The sequence below is a fragment of the Branchiostoma lanceolatum genome, chromosome 16 (genome assembly GCF_035083965.1).
Source record: "Branchiostoma lanceolatum isolate klBraLanc5 chromosome 16, klBraLanc5.hap2, whole genome shotgun sequence".
In the NCBI taxonomy this organism is placed as follows: domain Eukaryota; kingdom Metazoa; phylum Chordata; class Leptocardii; order Amphioxiformes; family Branchiostomatidae; genus Branchiostoma; species Branchiostoma lanceolatum.
Window position 1 is genome coordinate 2253351 of NC_089737.1, and position 19425 is coordinate 2272775.

Sequence of the window (19425 nt, forward strand, 5' to 3'; positions counted from 1 at the left end):
GCATAGGGGTGTTTCTTTCTGGGACAAACCTTGTGACCCTTCATAAATCTTATAAAAAGTTCATATTTGGCTTTAGAATGAGGCTGTGACAGAGGAAAAAGTCTACTTCACAAAATTTATTCCTTAAAATGCATGAAATAATGTCTCATTGGGTTATGAATTTACAAATTTTCCGGGGGAACATGCCAGACTCCCTACTCTGGTCATGTCTTCAGCACTCCACGCGTGACTTGCACCGCGTAAAGTTGGCCTTCTGTACCTGACCCCTATGCTGTAAAAAAATTCTGGTGAGAACACTGGAATGATAACATAAATTGGCCAAAAAGGATGAATAATTTTCCAGAGGAGGTAAATCTAAAACAGATGGCCTTCGTTTTGGCAACAAAACGACCCAGGAATGTTTTTTGTTGGCTCCATGCTGGCCACCTGACCTAATCTCAAAGCAGATGTTGGGAGGCAACATCGTTTTCAAGCTTCCCATTTTTGCCAAGAATCGGCTGTATGTAGCAAACACGGGAAGCCAGAAAACAGTACACAGTTTTGTATTTAAACAACTAACTTGGAAATTACAACTGCCCTGTACAAGTTACTCTATTCAAGTTGACTTGTAACGTTACCCTCCACGCAGCCCAACCGAAATAAATCAAATGTTAGGACGGATAACGTTACGCCTAGAAAATTAGGACTGTCAGAAAATTTAACGGTCTTCCCTCGCAATAAATATCTCCTTGGAGATCAGCATCAGACCACGATGACGTCATCACGGCATATCAATGTCAGCACGTAACGTACCACTCGATTTTATACCAGTACTCGTGATACGTCGTAATCCTAGCACGTTTTTGACAGAAGGACAAGCTTTTCAAGTGTTTCTTCATTTAACTGATATCGAAGAGGAACGGCCATCTTCATTTCTGTCTGCGTTTCTGACTGCCAACTTCGAGGCGCCGGACGTACTTGTTCTTGCAAGGACATTGGTTATTGTCCATTCTTTCTCAGCAATATGATTACTGGCGACAAATGAGTGCAGGTTTCAGGAGCAGTCATCATTGAAAAATAAAATGACCAATAAACCCAAACGCCATTCGGTGCCTGCCACATGCATGAAGTCTTCCACGATCTTTCCAATTCTCCAAGCAGAGGCTTTGATTGGGTGGATAAGAGTGTCCGGGATAAGAAAACGGTAACTAAAAGAAAACAACCGGAGGGATCGGAGACTGCAACAGGGAGGCTACTATGCCCCTTCTGATGTGGCTCTTAGTGGCTATTGAATCGCACGAGGCCTGCGTGTCCAGGGCACTACGCACTAAAAGCCCCGCTCTGACGCACGAAAAAGTACTTACAATACCGTTTGACTCTAAAATTGCAGGTGTTTAGCTTTTGCTTCATCACATGCATAAAACCAGGGCACAGTAGGGCACGCAAACAAGCAAGTTTGATAGTTTGTTAAAAGTGCTGGTGCAAAGCATATGACGTACGTACGAGTGTGGGAAATTTCCCCTGTTAGTTTAATCGACTTCAACATTTACGTTTTGATTCCGTAATCTGCTTTAGTCTCGGTCATCAGTGAACACACCCCTTCTAAAGATATATTATAGGGACTCACTCAAATATCTAACCGTAACACGTTTATTCACATATAAAACGGCATTCCTGATTATAGGTCATGTAACGTTAGGGTTCTGACGAGCGTCTGCCATTTCGAATTACTCCCTGTGGCGGAAAATGTTTGTCACAGAAAGTAGCAAGTATAACTAGGAGTCATTTCTGTGACGTCACGATTCGTGAGGTTCGCAGCTGTCACGGACATAATTGCCCGTTTACACTTGTGCGTATATTCAAGTCCGCGTGAGTTGCGTATTAACATCTTTGTCTGGTTTAGGTAATGCTTGCGGCTGAAGAACATCAAAGAAGTTATTTATTTTCGATTACTAACAAGTACCAGTCTACACAAAGATGGGTAAAGAAAATGGTAAACAACTTTTCCCCACAAAATTTGCCTTCGGCTTCGGGCCCTAATATGAAATCGCTTTTGAAATTGAATCAAGCCCACGCAACGCGGCCGGTTTCATGCTTGATATCTTACACAAATGAGCTTTATAGCTATTTCTGCAGAGATCTTATAATAGAGATCTTATATAAGCCTTACGAAGGTAAACGATCGGGTAATGTACCGTTATCTGTTTTAGCGATCCCTTGAAATGTATATGAAAATGAAAAATGATTTTAAAAAAGGAAAATGTTCACTACACTATCCCTAGCTGTTTCACTATACTCGTTAGAAGAAATGATGCCGCCTGGACGCAGAAATATGAAGTAGCTGTTGAAAGTGATGAAGCCCCCAGAGGAGGACACCCACCGCACGGGCCATTAAAGCTCCGGGTTTAGAAGGACTTTCGTCGGATCAGAAGGATCTGCCAAGTGCTTGTGAAAAACCTCTGTAGTTGATGATGACACATCGCGTTGACAATGGCTGTCGCCGTGACGCCAGCTTTGATTGACAACGTTCGGTTTTTCCTTATATGGCTCGATCCACCGGGGCAAGCGGTGATTTTTGTTTTATCTTTAATATCTCATTTTTTATTTGTGTGTGTGTGTGTGTGTGTGAGAGTGTGTGTGAGTGTGTGTGAGTGTGTGTGAGTGTGTGTGTGTGTGTGTGTGTGTGTGTGTGTGTGTGTGTGTGCGTGTGTGTGTGTGTGTGTGTGTGTGTGTGTGTGTGTGTCTGTGGCTTTTGCACCAGTCACTGGCCGATACCGTACATCAAAGTGGCCCTACTGCAAGGGATGATTTTTCTTCTCTTTTCAGCGGGCGATCAAGATCTATTTCCAGACCTCCCGGCCGAGTCGAAAGCGCTGTAGACATCGGTCAAGATGGAATAAATAATTTGTAGGAGGACTGATCTCACGCCCGAGCTCAAAAAACATGTGCCCCGACCTACGTCTTCATTCTGTGGCTAGTTCTAACCAGAGCATGACGTAGAAAAGACAACGTGATTGTGAAGATGACATGTGAAGATGCTTCTCTGAGCCCCGATGGCGTCATCATCGCTTCGTTACAGTGGGCGGCCATGGCGCTATGATAAAGAAGCTACCAAGCCACGTCATTTCCGGCTGTCAATTGTATTTATAATGTAGACATCAATTTCAAGCATCTCTATACTAAGCGTTGTACTCTATACATGAGTTTTGAAAGGGGTAAGACATGTGTTGTCGATTGCTAATAAATTAGACCCAATAAAAAGGTCCATCGTCGCTTGCTTTCCGTTGAAATAATCTCCAAGCAGATGTGGCGCAAGCGTTATGACTTGTTTTGCCCGTTTTGTATGACGTCATCCTGGAGTCCATGTGTGCACGTGTTTTCCCCCTCCGCCTCCTAAAAGCATGCAAAACGCCGCAAACTTCGCATGAAACACGCCCGACCGCTGTATCTGTCTAGTCTGTACCAGACTAACTTCGCCAGCTATAGGGAGAATATTTGCCAGGGAAGTTGGGCCACCAGAGGGTTTCATTTGCAAGAGAATTATTGACCCTAACCTTTTTTTGCCGAATTCTACGATCCATACGCCCGTAGGAAGGCCTGGTGGAGGCTAGCACCTGCCAGAAGAGTAGCTTTCCGTCGCGTGAACCTTAAATTTGACTACATGTACTATAAGTCATTCAACATTACTGAAGTTAGCTACATGACTGAATTCTAAAAGTCATAAGAGTTCATTGATCTTTATGAAATCTGAGCATGGCTGCATATACAATGTACAAGATTTAGATACACACAGCTTCAAATTACAAAAAATAATAATTGACACGTGCTTCCTTGCACTAATTAGCTTTCACGGATGAAATTTCTGATATGTTGCGCGGTCACTGAACCCATGGAGGTTTAATCTCCTTGCTTTAATCAATTTTCGCTGAACCGTTGAAGATTATGCCACACCGGTGATCCCATCTGAGTCCACACTCCAGTCATTGCTAGTTGAAAACCAGGAGAGCGCACGTCCTTAGTCGCCCACGTCATGTTGGAGACCCATCATGACCAGCACATGTTATAGTACATGTTAGGGAGCGAGCAGGGAATAGTGCGTAATCATCCGAAAGCGGGCAATATCAAAATGAAAGGAGGGGCCAATGTAGCCTGGAGTCCTACTCTCCAAGCTAGCAGAGGAGTGGGCCCGGCTGTTCTTTGGTGTGTTCTTGAGGCGTTTTTCTCGGGCTTTCTTTCCCGTTTACTTTACCACCAACCCGCACTGGTAGAAAACGGTAGGATATAGAAAGCCCGACAAAAACGCCTAAAACACGTCAAAAACCACCCGGATCCACTCCTCTGCTTGGGGAGTATGGAGTCTAGCCTTGTTGGATAGCCACCAACAAGCGACGTTGGGAACGCGCCAAAGCTAACACAAGGCTGGACTCCAGGCTAGAGCCAATGGCCACCGTCTTTTCCAACAAAGCGATTTTGCCCGAGAAGCCGTATGCTATTGCGAAGGCTATGAAAAACCCCGGCTTGCGGCATCGCAATCAGGAAAATTATACAAGCCATATGGTCCAAATAAAAGTTTGGATACGTGTATGGATACCATTTTTTAATTTGACGAACAGATATGTTTTTATTATGTACATATAATTGTATTGTTTGTATGTGTGTGCCAGGGCCTCCCTCAGTCACTGAGGGAGCTACTCTGGTAGATTAAAACAAAAATAGATATAGATAAATAATGAATAAAATAACAGTGTCCGATCCGACAAAACCCGGCTTAACTACAAGCAAAGGTTGGATGGGTTGAGGTGGTTTCAATTTAACATGCTAAAACCCTTATTTAGCCGGTTAACTTTCGTTCATATAAATTAGTCGGGTAAATCTTGAATTAATTCAACCGGCTATGATACCCTTACTAGTAATATGAACGGGGTCTTACTAAACATGTAGTAGTTTCCCACGGCTAGCTGCAGTTTGGAAGGAACATGCAAGGGGGCGAACATAACGTTAGATAACACACATCCATTTATGATATTTTGACTTAATCTTGTTGAAAAAAACGTAGTAAACTATCGGAAACATAATCATATCACGCCAAGGAAATGACAAAAATAACACAGCGACGGAACACTCTCAAGTTCGCTTTCATTTCCTCTCGTTTCCTAAAAAAAATCCACCGCAGAACAAGGACGGGAAGAAAACACTTGCAGCACGTATCTATTTCCTCCTTCGTGCAGTAAATATAGAATATTTTGAAAACGTAGCGGCGAGATATTACTGATTTTATTCGCTAAAAGGCAGTCCTTATGGCAGAGATGATCAAATTTGTCAAACAAATCAGCCTTTCTGGCCGACTGACTCAAAATCATTAATCCATATGCATGGCTTGTTAAACCACAGATGAATGGCGGGTTGTAACCATAGGAAACACGTATCTATGTCCCCCTACGTGCAGTAAACATAGAGTATTTTGAAACGTACCAACGAGAAATGACTGATTTTATTCGAGGACAATTTGCTAAAAAGCAGTCCAAAGGACAGAGACGGTCAATTTTGCCATGGGAATCAGCGAGACCACTCTGGCAGACTGACTCAAGATCATGAATCCATGGCGAATCTAATGGCTTATCTACCGCAGAAGAAGGGCGGGAATAAAGCACGGGAAACACGCATCTATTTCCTTCTACGTGCAGTGAATATAGAATATCTTGGAAACGCAGCGGCTAGAAATGACTGGTATTATTCGACAACAATTTGCGAAAGCAGCCCTAAGGTCAAATTTGCAAAAGGAATTAGCGAGACCAATCTGGCCCACTGATTTAAAATCATGAATGGCTTATCTACCGGACAAGAATGGCAGGAATAAAACATACGAAACAATTATTCCCTTCTACGTGCAGTAAATATAGAATATTTTGACAACGCAGCGAGGAGAAATGACTGATTTTATTCGAAGCAGCCCTAATGTCAAATTTGCCGAATCAGCGAGACCTTTTATATACCAGACTGGCTCAAAATCATCAATCCATGGTGGATCTAATTTCAGTCGGTTTAATTTTTCCTGTGCACTAAGGCAGAGAAAGCTTCTGATGTCTGGGTCATTCCGCCCTTTGGAATGACGCTAACCCAGAACTTGTGACAACATAATCAAATATTTCGCGAATAAAAAAAACGCATTCATGCACAGGAAAGTAGCTTTATATCAATCGTATACGAGACGTCAGTTGAAATTCTAAATTGTTGCATCGTAAAATTATTTGTCTGCGTTCAAACAATGGACGTGACGTAACATAATGTAACTCGTGATGTAGGCCTGTAACGTATTAATTTTGTGTTGGTCATGGCGTGCGTGCGTGCATGCGGTGTTTCTGAACGTAAATGAAAACCGTATCAAGTTGACCGACATGAGGTAATGAATATGAGTCTTGATATATAGACTTGGCACGAACATGAATAGCAATTTGCGGACATATAATACGGATCGCAAAAACGAGTCTCGTGCATATATGGGTCTCGATAACATGAACAACATACATAACATTCGTACACATTCTAATATTCTGTCCTTCCGTGCTCCCCTAGTAACGACAAACATACGTGACCTTCGCGCGAAACGCTGTACATTAAGTTTACACGATGATTATCAAATCTAACGATTGCTCTCGAAGATTTTACGTGCGTTTGCGGCAGACTGACCCTCCCCCCGCCCCATATCACGGATGTACAGTATATGCACCTCCTTGGTATATGGTTGCGAAATGATGGCGGCAAAACGCCGTTTTTGTCTTCTCCATGCATCATACACAGGCATTCAACGACTAGAATGTCTGTTTCATGTCGACTTGACAATATGCTGTTCTATAGTTAGGATGTTAGACATATCCTCCGACTGAAATGGCCGATCTAACTCATCAAACGATACAAAATGACTGCTGGAATTCAAAACCACAGACAAATGCTAGTATCACGAATTTGTATCAAGCTGGCGGCATGATATGTAATACAATCGGCATATGCCTCTCACTAAACATTACGAACGTTACCAAAGGAAAGACTCACCAGTAGATCGCTGCTTTTTCGCAGGAAAATCGGCTAACAGCGTAGGTAGAGCTCGAACAGTTTTATACATACACAGCCAGGCACAACTTCGTCAGCGTCTGAGCCCTAGCATGTCAGGGTACACGTGAATTCTCAATGACCTCTTTGCATAAGTTTTATAAATTATGTTCATGAGATGCACGCAGGTAGCCTCCATGGCTAAGGCATCAACACCTTTGTTAAAGGTGTGCTGCTAATCATACAGACAGAATTTATAAGCGAGATACGTTATATACAGAACTCAAATATATAAGTTCATGCAAAGTGTGCAAGTTAGATGTTTATAGAGCTACAACATAAGCTAAATAATAAAACACTTCCCCCTTTGGAAACGCAAAGTGGTATGTGCCTTACATAACCGCCCCGCAGTGGGTATAACCGGTGGTGGATGTTGTTCTATGGTTAGATCACTGCAAATGTCACATGTTTTACACACGGTCTCGTGTTCATGTGGGCATAGCTTAGGGACGACAGTGTCGTTTGTTCCTTTTAGAAAACAGATAACATTTCGCAATACCGAAGAGGTAAAATGATCTTGTGTTTCTGTCGAAAACGTTATATATGATTCAGTTGAGTGTTGCTTGTTTGTCCTTTTGTTTGTTTATTTGTAGATTATATTCTTGTGGTATTGCTAAATCCAATGTTACAGCAATAAAAGAAATAAGAAATACACATGTATTCAATCCGTCGCTGGAAGATATTATATGAGAGTAAGTTTGCCGAAGATACTCGAATATAATGGACATAAGACCAATCGGAGGCAGAACGCAAATGTTACGGGTATTCACAAGTCTTTCTGGAACGTGGTGACCTCGAACCACAGGCCAGCGTGTCAAGGAAATTTATTTTTTGTTTTGTAATTCACACGAAACACGTGTATTTGCGGGGCCGCGATCTAAATGTTGCTCATGACATATCAATCCTAACAATCTAGGTTAAATACACATGTTACGTGTTGGTCGGCACGTGTTTATGTTCATCTCGCGTCATCACGTGTTTTTGGTGTGGTTTTTCTGTTGATCTCGCAGCCTCACGTGTTTTTGGTGCGCATGTACCCCACGTGTTTTTGTGGGGGCTGGGTTGACTACGCAGTTTACTATCCATTTCATACATCTTGGCAACGTGGAAAAATTCATATTTCTAATGGCTTTAGGTAAACCCTTGATTATTGAACACACCTGTACTTATATCTACAGTCTACACTATTACTAAGAAGCGAGAAGAGGCCAAATTAACGTAATCATTAGACTAGTGCTAGCTTATCATTGTATATATATATATGTATTTGCAAACTGTGTTTTCTGCTGTGACCTGTACTGAACCCAGTGGGTATGTGTGTGCAATAAAGGTCTTCATTCATTCATTAATCTCCAAGCATATCTATCAGTGCCAAATACTGCATCCAACTGGCAAAAGGAGTTTTGCGATTAAAACTTTAAAAATCCTTTTGCCAGTTGGATAGGTCTTTGGCACCGATATATCTGCTTGGAGATTAGTTTACTATATAGGATAAACCCCAAAGCCATTAGCACAAAGGGACTAATAGGTAGTAATAACAACAACTAGGTTCCATCAATAACAACCGACAAATCCCAAACACTTCGAATACATGGAAAAGTATACATGGTGAGAGCACAAATGAATGTACTTTTAAACTACAGTAGTGTTGTTCTTCCGATTCACTACATTTGTCCTGTTTATAATTATAATCTATGCTTCGGGTGGAAATTTGCAATAAACTTATTCAAAAAGAATGGAAGTGGAAGGCAGAAAGCCACACCTTGAACAAGTTAAAGAACCCACCACACTTATCGATAAGAGTAGGGGTCCTTTCTGGTGCGAGTGGATCAAACCTATCAGTCGTACGCAGCTTGTATTAACCGGACAAAACTGGTGTGTTACCGGTTTGAGTCTGGTTACAAACAAACAGTTGAAACAAACGGCTCGTCTTTCAACTAGTTCGCAAAATGTAGAACATACTTTATTGTGTTTACCACTACGTTGAAGGAATTTAAAACAACACAATAGCAAGGGAAGAATCTTACTGTTTTATTAATTCGTTACCTCATTCCACATTAATCGCCATCTGTATGGGCACTCAAGTCTTTTACAACAAGAGTTCCACGACCTCATATCTCCATGAACAATTCTATTCATGCAAATGACTTACACATTTGCATAATATATGCTTTATCTAACCTACACATGTTGCAATATTGACTCCTATAATTTTCCAATTAGATTCATAGTGGTGTTCTTGCATTAATTATGCAAATTAGGAATTCATTTGTATAATTGGTATCTGTTGATGCTCCACTTTCCATAAACTACATATGTTACATGTATTTGAGTCTGATAATGGAAAACACTGCAAATATGGATTTCCCTCATTAGCTATGCAAATTTAGTCACAATTAGCATAATTTGCACTGCATTATGTATATCTCTGTCTAAGCTACCTGCATACTATGTATCATATTGACAGTCCTATAATTTTCCAATTAGATGAGATATGGTATTTTGCATTAATTATGCAAATAAGGAATTTATTTGCATAATTGGTATCTGTTGATGATCCACTTTCCATAAACTACATACGTTACATGTATTTGAGTCTGATAATGGAAAACACTGCAAATATAGATTTTCCTCATTAGCTATGCAAATTAAGTCCTAATTAACATAATTTGAACTTCATTGTGTACATCTCTGTCTAAGCTACTTGTATACTAAATATCATGGAAATCCATCGTTCCTTTGTTCAGTTATTCGCCTTAGAAGATTTTCACGATAACGCCCCTGCAGTTCCAGAGCAAGCAGCTAGGGGGCCCAAACCCACACCATGTCTTCATTACACCACAAGCTATCTGCCGCCAAAAAATCAAGACCACAGCACGTCCAGGTCAAAAGATACAAAAACTGAAGTTCTGCTGCAGTACCAAGGTCACATACCAGGGGGCCCAAAATCGACCTTTAACTTCGGCTTCACAACACCTGCCCACATACCAAATATCATCGTAATCCATCAAGAGGTTCTTGAGTTATGCTGACTACAGTAGTGCGGAAACACAAACAGACAAACAAACAGACAGACAGACAGACAAACACACAGACACACCCAAAACAATATCTCCATTTTTCATGGAGATAATGACAATGCCAATGATCTTTATTGGACACCCATGCCCAACGTAGGCTGAATGCATTGAGTTAGACAACTAAAGTAAAAGAGAGGTTATACTATATTTCATCTATACCTACAGAGCATCTTCCCTCTTTTAAAAACACGTGTAGACAAAGTTTTTCCATTATATTAATATTGTAGTTTTTAGATGACATAACATACGTGAACATTCGTCTACCGTTAATCGTATGTATTTATGGTCTAGTTGAAGGGTACTTACAAACGGTTTGCTCATATCTAGTGATCATTCGAAGCTGGTGTGTTACGCCGAAGGGCCGACATACCGGCTATACAGATACAAATTCCTAAGACAAAATGTACTTTTGTAACATAATTATTGTTACCAAATGCACACATCTTTTCCTTTGGAGGAGTCTGGTTGGTTACATATCCCTAACGGAAGCTAGGTACTCATTTTTTACCTGAGAGAAGTGAGCGAATTGATGTTATTGTTTTTCCAAAGGCACCACGCCAGGACCAGCTAGCTATATATAGGGATCCGGATTCGAACCCAGAGCCTCTGAAGTAGGTCGAGACTTCTGACCCTGCCCACAATGTCGCTGCACTTTGGCAGACTGCCGAGCTAATGCTTAGGTCCCAATCACAGGTCCCCATTGCGCCGGTGCCCGTAGGACGTGTAGTCCCGGCCGGGCCACGAAACCAGAAGTTTGTCCCGGTGGGCTGCCGGACACCCAAAGGGTACCTACCGGTATTCGCATGATTAGCTCACGTCGTCTATTTGTTACCGGGTCCCGTGTTGATATTACGTCCGAGTTAAAATGATTCGGGGTCCCGGCCGGGCCCAAAAATAGCCCGTCAGTCGCAGGGTGCCCCACGGGTCACGTAGGGGTCACGCCCTAAAGTGCCAAAAACAAAAACAGCCCGTGAACTACAATGCGGAGCCCCTTTTTGCCAATTGGGACCTAAGCATTAGCAAGCCCTGTGCTCATTTGACTGAAATTTGAATGGCGATTTGAATAAGCTGTTTTGAAGGCATTCTAAGATCTCCAAGCAAATGTGTGGTGACTTATGGATACTTTTACCTTCGCCAAGATGGTTTCATGCAGCGTTTGCGTGTTTGTTGGTAACCAAGATGATTTAAGAACGACTGGATGGATAGGGTATATATTTGTATTTGGAAAGAGGAGATAGGGTTTAAATTCACATAAATCATGCTAATAACAGAGTTATTTTGCATATCATTTGCATGGTAATGAGGCAGAATTACTTGGCGAAACTCTGAGGTCGTGGAACTTCTTTTCTTGGAGAAGATATATAGTGACTGTCTCATTACTTTTGAGTCATCGGATCGCTTACAGGAGGACGATATTTCCGCTTAGAGCGCGCCTAAATTAAGACGGATGTTCACAACCCCAAAATCAAACATCCTGACAGACTAACTATTAAATTACGCACTCGTTTGACGAAATAGTGTAATTTGACACCCTAGTAGCCTAAATACCGTTCTTTTGTGAGCGATCCGATGACCCAAAAGTAATGAAACAGTCGCGTGAACTTCCTATGTCGCACGCACTTGTGAGAAACTCCCGTCATGAATGACTACGTGACGACAATAACATAGGCCCATCCACAAAGAAGACAAAGCGTCACATAACATGTTTATTCAACACAGGTACGGGATTATCATTCTTGTATTCATCAGCCAAGTAAGGCGATAGATAAGAGGCTTACACGTGATTACTTACATTTTATATACTTGGACGGCTCCCAAGAGATGTCCTTTAAGAATCGAAGACATTAGTCTTTAGGAAAAGTATGAGAAAGAGATAAAAACTGAAAGACAAGCTCTTCTCTGACGACACTGGCATTCTGGATCTATCTATCAAAGCTTGATGGGAGTAGCTTTGGTATACTCCCATAAACCGTACTTATAGTAAGTATGTTTTATTATCATGATAAAACTTCCGTGCCACACTAGTAGGCCCTAATGTTACTGTTTTCACCACTAAGGTATCAGCACCCGGGACACTGAAGCCTACAGCTTACTTCAAACTTTATTTGAAAATCAATATAGCAGCACATCTGACATGGTACACAATGTAGACAGTGCTGAATTGCGTAAAACTTTTACATGATAGATTAAAAAGCAAATCAGCATTACATCAACAAAACTAAACAATATCTATATGTCCAAGGAATCAAAAGTTTCTAAAAGTGCCTCAGGTTATACCACGGTTTCTAACCAGTTGGAAGGAAGACGTTGCAGGGGTGGGAGGGTCTCTCAGTATACTCTTCAGTTCTCTTACTGAAGCCTCCCTTCTCCTAGACTCAAGAGTGGGTAACTAAGTGCGCGTGAGGTAGTCCATATCCTAAGACACATCTTTTGCACTCTTTCCAAGTCGTCAGACAGACAACATGGGAGACTGCCCCAGGCAGGAGTGCCTATGATGAGCCTTCACTCTCAGTGGCGGAGATGGGGTCCCGCAAGGCTCAATCCTTGGCCCCCACTACTGTCCATCTAACTTATTATCTCGAAGACAAATTAGAGAGCCAAGCTGTTTGGCTTGTAGATGCATAACTGTCCCCAGCATTGCAATGCTGTCTGGTCCAAATCCGTTCATGTAACTAATTATATGGCAAATCCAAAACTGACTACGCAAAAGGAATGTCTTCTTCCAAGCAGCAAAATGAAAGAAGCATTACAATCTTTCGCCGCCCGAACTCACAAACACAGAGAAAGATGCAGTAAAATTACCACTGCAACACTATCCACGATAAAGATCTGCACTTAAACCTTACATCTTACCAAATGTTACGGAGAAGGCCACGGCTAAGGCACCTGTCCTACTAAATAAGGTGACCCTTACAGTCTTACACACTGAGAACAGGATTGGCGTATAACATTCCCTCCGAGCGCACCTAAATTAAGACGGATGTTCAAAATCCCAAGATCAAACAACCTGGCAGGCTAACTACAAAGATACGCACTCGTTTGACAAAATAGTCTAATTTTATACCCTAGTAGACTAAATACCGTTCTCTTGTGAGCGATCCGATGCCGCAGTCGCGTGAACTTCCTATGTCGCACGCGCTTGTGAGAAACCCCCGTCATAAATGACTACGTGACGGCAATAACATAGGCCCATCCACAAAGAAGACAAAGCATCACATAACATGTTTATTCAACACAGCTACGTATACGGGCTGAACATTATTCTTTTATTCTTCAGGCCATGTTGATTCGATTATGTGGATGACATCTATTCGACCATCACTTTTCGTCCGTTTCCACAAAAAAAGGTTTTCGACCATGGGGTGTTGTGAGGGGCTTGTATCAAAGGCTGGTAACTGTCTTTTGTCATCGTTCGTTTTACCGTGAACCCATCATAAACAAACTTAGATCTTGTAACAGACATATGACTGTGCTATACAGACATGAATTTCATTTAACAATAGCACTGTATTCCTCACTGTGGCTTGACTGCACACAATGTTCAGGGCAGGTTTTTGGCCTGCGTTCTAGTTAGCCTAAGTGTCATACTGTTTCAGTTCCAGGCTCTACCTGTTTGGTGAAGGTAGAGCCTGGAACTGAAACAGGATGACACTCAGGCTACGTTCTAGTGGGACGTTCCAACACAAAAAGGGGGTCCAAACACTGGTCAGGTAACAAACAAGTCATTGCCGTGCTTGTTTAAGAATTCCAGGCAAACAGAATTCACCAAATATCATGACGATCCGTCAACCTCTTCTTGAACTATTACCTTTCAAAGTTTTAACCGGCTCCTGCAGTTCCAAAAAAGCCGCTAGGTGGCCCAAACACAACTTACTCTCCCTCCCTCCAAGGAGGTATCAACCACCCAAAAATCATGACCATAGCATGTCCAGAACGCGAGCTATCAAACCCGGACGTTCTGCTGCAGTACCATAGCAAGCCGCTAGGGGTCCAAAAATATAATCATTTTAAGGTCTCAAGAAGACTTACCCACAAGCTAAATATGAAGACAATCCATCCAGGCATTCTCCAGTTATTCTGTTTACAGACGGACGGACACACAAACACACACACACGAACGCTGTGCAAAACATAACCTTCTCGGCGAAGGTAATAAAGGTTTGCAATATTGTTTTTTGGTCTCAAATATGTGTCATATGTTGTATTACGCTACTTGCTCAAATACGGATACTAATGTCGTAGAATACCAAAGTCAATTCCAAGGTCAAAGGTGAAAGATCTAAAATGACGAATCTATTGTTCGGTTTACCATACTCTGTGCGTTTAAAAGTAACTTTCCTAACCACATAGATTTCACAATGAAGCCAACTTCTTTTGCCAAACTTTTTTTTCGCATGCTCGCAGAAGTTCAGGGGTTTCCAGAGGATGTAATTTATATAATCTAATCAGCATGGCCTTAGTTTGGCCGTTTTTCTTGCCCTAAAACAATGAGAACAGGACTGACCACATACGAGAGTCTGTAAACCCCTGGCATTGTCATCATCAGCTATCGGTGCTCTCCAAGCAGAGGTTGAGCTCTGGCTGTTTTTGACGTGTTTTAGGCGTTTTTCTATTTTGTCACGTTTAATATATGTCGCCAGCCTAATCTCCAACCAGATCTCCACGGTGCCCAAATCTTACAAGATAGCCAGAGAAGCTCCAGTCGGCCAGAGAAGCTCCAGTCAGGCACCGACACGATTTTGGCACCGTGGACATCTGCTTGGAGATTATCGCCAGCCCACAGCCGACAAAAACGCCTAAAAACACGTCAAAAAACCCAGAGCCCAACCTCTGTTTGGAGAGTAAGGTATCAGTAAGGTTTGGGCAGAAATCATGAGTTCAACACACCTTGCTAAGTGCACGCTGCCAGCAACACGTCCGCTCCCAGCTAGTGAAAAATGACAGATGATAGTAGAGAAACAGAGACCAGCTGCACATTAAGACCATCGTCTCTTGAGATGCAGTTTTAAGCACCTGGCACGTGCGTAATATCCTTATAAACTTCCTTCTTATTGCGCATCTTCACGGCAGGCGTGACTAAGTGACGTCATAAACGTATGTCCGTTCGCGGACACGTGCAAAATAAACCAAACATTGTAATAAAAGTGGTCTCTTCAAAAGTTTGACAACGTCAACTAAAAAAAGAATCGGAGAAGAGCAAACTTCTCCAATGCAGTATACCAGCCTTTTGGCTTTCCTCAATATTTTGTCATGCTTGCAATTTACAGTTTGAAACTCTGAAATAAAGCGGTTGTTTGGTAGGCTTGATAATGTCTGGATCGTGATTATATACTAACTTTGATCACTTCTTTCTTATACGACCTGCATCTACTTGGGGGACAAATCCATCCTAAAGTGGGAACAATCATAACCATAACCCGATGTAGCTACTCCCTGCTGTCCTCTGCCAGCACTTTGGAACGTCAGTTGACTCACTCCACAGAGTTCCAGGTATCACCTCACCTGATCCACTGGCACACATTTTGCAATGTGTTAACACAGGGGGTGAGGGGTGGGGGGTGGGGGTCATTATCAAAATTCAGGGTCAAAGGTTGTATCCATGTGTTGCTAAGGCGGCCGAGGCCCGAATTGTTGGGGAGGTCATGAAATGGTCCTTGACTGCAATGATCCTCTAGACCAGGCCTTGCATTAACGCACATGATGATGATGATGGCTGCTTCTTCGCTTCCGAAAATCACTGGGAAGGTTGTCCACCTCTGCAGGCTCTTCTGTGGCTGTGCAGCCCAATCCTCGATCTGTACGATCTGCTGCAGGCCGGGCATGTAAAGCCATGTGTAGGTGGAGACTGGGCAGCAGCAGCTTTTCTTACCGCACATAACAGAAAGGTATTTACATGTTACTGATCGTTTCTGTTTGAAAATTGGTATTGGGTTGTTTTTACCACTACTTTCCAAAAAAAACTGTCAAACAATGCAAAATGACCCAGAATGTTACATCAAGGCTAAAGCTGGCATACAAGGATTTCCACAAGTTTTGATTTGATGGAAGAAAAACTGATGATAAGTATCTGTACGGACAGGTGAGTCCATTCAGACTCTGTACATCAGTAAACATTAATATTCAATTCAATTCTTTAATATCAATATATCAACACATACATTTAAAAAAAGAGCCTGCGCTGAATGACATTGATTATAATGAAGAAAAATATCTAAGTAATTCAAATATGAGGGACAGGAATGCAGTCACAAGACTAAGAATCAGCTGCCACAAACTACATATTGAAACGGGAAGACATACCCGCACTCCTCTAGAACAACGATTATGTAAACATTGTACTTTGAATAGAATAGAATGTCATTTTGTGGTAGAATGTGGATTATATACCAAAGAAAGAAATGAACTGTATAACCTTGTAGAAAACCTATTTCCCTACTTCACACATTTAAGTACTGTACAAAAATTCATATTCCTAATGCGACTAGACAAACCTCCCATTGAAAAACACGCCTGTTCTTTTATATCTACTATAACCGAAAAGCGAGGAGAAGTAGAATTTATCTAATGATAGTCATATTCTTTATATCCGTTAACTGTGCTGCAATAAAGGTCTTCATTCATTCATTCATTCATTCATTGATCTTTACAATATTTACAACACATATGTACATATAAACTGTTTATCGATGACATGACAGTTGAACATTATCTTCTACACTGATTGTGGTGGTTCGTCCGTCAATCTGACAAGGACCGCCGTCATCCATCATTTGGTTGGTTGGTTCGCATGTGTCCTGATTGTAACGTCTGATGGATCACAGTGTGTAAAAACACAAGGATGTCTATGTGGCTCAACTGGTAGCAGCCTCACAGTTGAGCTCCTGGTTCCAATTAGTTGGTAACTTGAAGACCCCTCTTCAAGATCCTTCAAGCCCCGAGGTCAGGAGCCTTGCTGGCTGCCCTATGTGCCACTAGGCATTTCAAGGGTCTGAACGAACGAACGAACGTGCAGAACCATAGAGTATAAAGCTTGGATCCCTTTGTTTTAGTCTCCACGGCATACAATTTTACTACACCCCCTTACATTTCCCGAGGAGTTAGTTCTTTCAAGGTTATATAACCTCCTTTATTAAAATAGGGCTCTTTACTTTTAGCCTGGGTGCCATCCGCTTACACGGACCAGTTTACTTACTCTTCCAGACTAACTACGCCGGCTATAGGGAGAATACCTGCCAGGGTTTCACTTGCAGGCTACTTGGATGGCAGATTGGACCCTCTCTCCGTAGCCTACTCCCTTAGCATACTATAGCTCTATTGGGCCAATTTCTACCCAGCCATCCGCAGGGCCTGGTAGAGGCTATGGTTTACTACCGGTGCTCCTACACTCGCTCGCGGCCCTGAATGAATCGTGGTCCGGTAGTAATAGGATGGTACTCTGGCTACCCTTTATTATCTAGCAACCCAAATAGTTATTATGGCAACTACACAAACGTAGAACCTTTGAAATTTGGACAGCTAATCATACCACGTAACGATTCCAGTGCCAAATTTAGACTAACGCCCTCGGACAGTTGGAATAATTGGGGTATACTTGAAAGCTATGAATTCATGGTTTGTGCATGTGATTGTAAATAAACCGACGCATCAGTGACACTAACTGCTCATTAATGTTCGCAAATAGCATCAAACATTTTGAGCAAAGAAAGACGATATACTTCAGTGGAAAGCCTCTGGCATCATCAAATCCTCGGCTTAATAGTAAGATAACGAGATTTGAGACATATATGATTTGTGTGTTATCCTTGATTTTAAAACGGGAATATCATGCAAACATATAAGTATGAGGACATCAAAGAACACAAAAAGCGTAACAGATTCGTCTTTTATCGATGTAATTTGTTGAGTGCCGCTTTGCCAAATCGCCCGATCGCAGAGAGGTCGCCAACGTGCCGCCGGTCCAGTGAGATAGTGGCTTTACGCTTTGAATGAGCTGTCAATAGATTGATTGGCATGAAGTGAGTGGGGAGATGACCACAACGATCAGATTTGTCGATTGACAGGAAGTACAGTTCAGAGTTGGTAAGAATAGTCCTTAATCAGATATGAAGTTCACGGGGAGGTACTGTTTGCGGTCGGTCTTTTTGTCTGATATATATTTTCCATGTCACATGTGCTAGCTTTCGCAATGTAAATATCTTTTAAAAAACTAGAAATATTTATATGGACACTATCATGATATGTCTTCTGTTTTGAAAAAATCTTATGATTTAGCTTGTGTCATGCCATATTGGTGAATAATTAGTCGTTTCGTCCAGCTAGACGCCTGTAATGTTTAGATATTTTCTTTGTACACGAATGCTTCTCTTGTGAATCACATTGATAGGTTTAAACTTTAAGTTTTTCTTTGGATCATGTCGAAGGACTAGGCAGGTAGGTGACAAAATGTATCACCAAATCTTTCATTTCAAACTGCATTCGACATTCTAAGTACTGATGTCCAAGCAGATGTATCGGTCAGGTTCGTTTCGTGTTTGCTTTTTTTTGCGTTTTTGCGTTTCCAGAGCTCCAAAACACGCGGGACGGCAGGGAAGCTAGCCTGGATACCAGACCTTTCGCGCTAGACGATAACCCCATTTTGGCTGGGGAAGAACGTTAACATCATACGCGATATAGAGTTTGCACCCGGTCTCTCTTGGCAGCCGATCTCTGATATCTATCGCGCGCGAGATAATTAGGGGCCGTGTGCTAACTGTGGTGGCGGGTCAAGTTGCTTCCCCTACCGAAGGATTAGCAACTTTAGCGCGGTGTTCTGGTACCCAGGCTACAGGGAAACCCATTTTCAGTGTGCCACTCCCGGTGGGAACCATCATTATTCTGACTTTCCCACCACCACCAATCATGACAATTCACTCAAAGCCTTTGCCAAAACCAAGGATATTTGAACCTCTTTTGCCAAAACAAGACCCATTACGTTGTGCATAACATCCCATCCCATCCTTGACTCCTCGGCCAGTCAATCATCCTTCTATGTATTGACCGCATCTGTCTGTAATCTCCGAGCAGATCTCTCCAGCCGGCCACCCTCGGATATTGTTTTGGCCCATGGATACTGTCTTGCCACCGGTAGACCTGCTTGGAGATTAATATTTATCTCCATGAAAAATGGAGATATAGTTTTGGGTGTGTCTCTGTGTGTGTGTGTGTGTTTGTGTTTCCGCACTACTGTAGACAGCATAACTCCAGAACCTCTGGATGAATT

The 19425-nt window shown here is 42.1% G+C and overlaps 1 protein-coding gene across 1 annotated transcript in view; it reads right to left on the reverse strand.

Annotated features, from left to right (window-relative positions):
• LOC136421851 (cryptochrome-1-like) overlaps positions 1–7161 on the reverse strand; it is a 31748-nt gene extending 24587 nt beyond the window's left edge. The window contains exon 1 of the mRNA XM_066409419.1: positions 7030–7161. The gene's annotated coding sequence lies outside the window, so the exon portion shown is untranslated. The remainder of the gene's footprint in view (positions 1–7029) is intronic.
• Positions 7162–19425: the final 12264 nt, after the last annotated feature.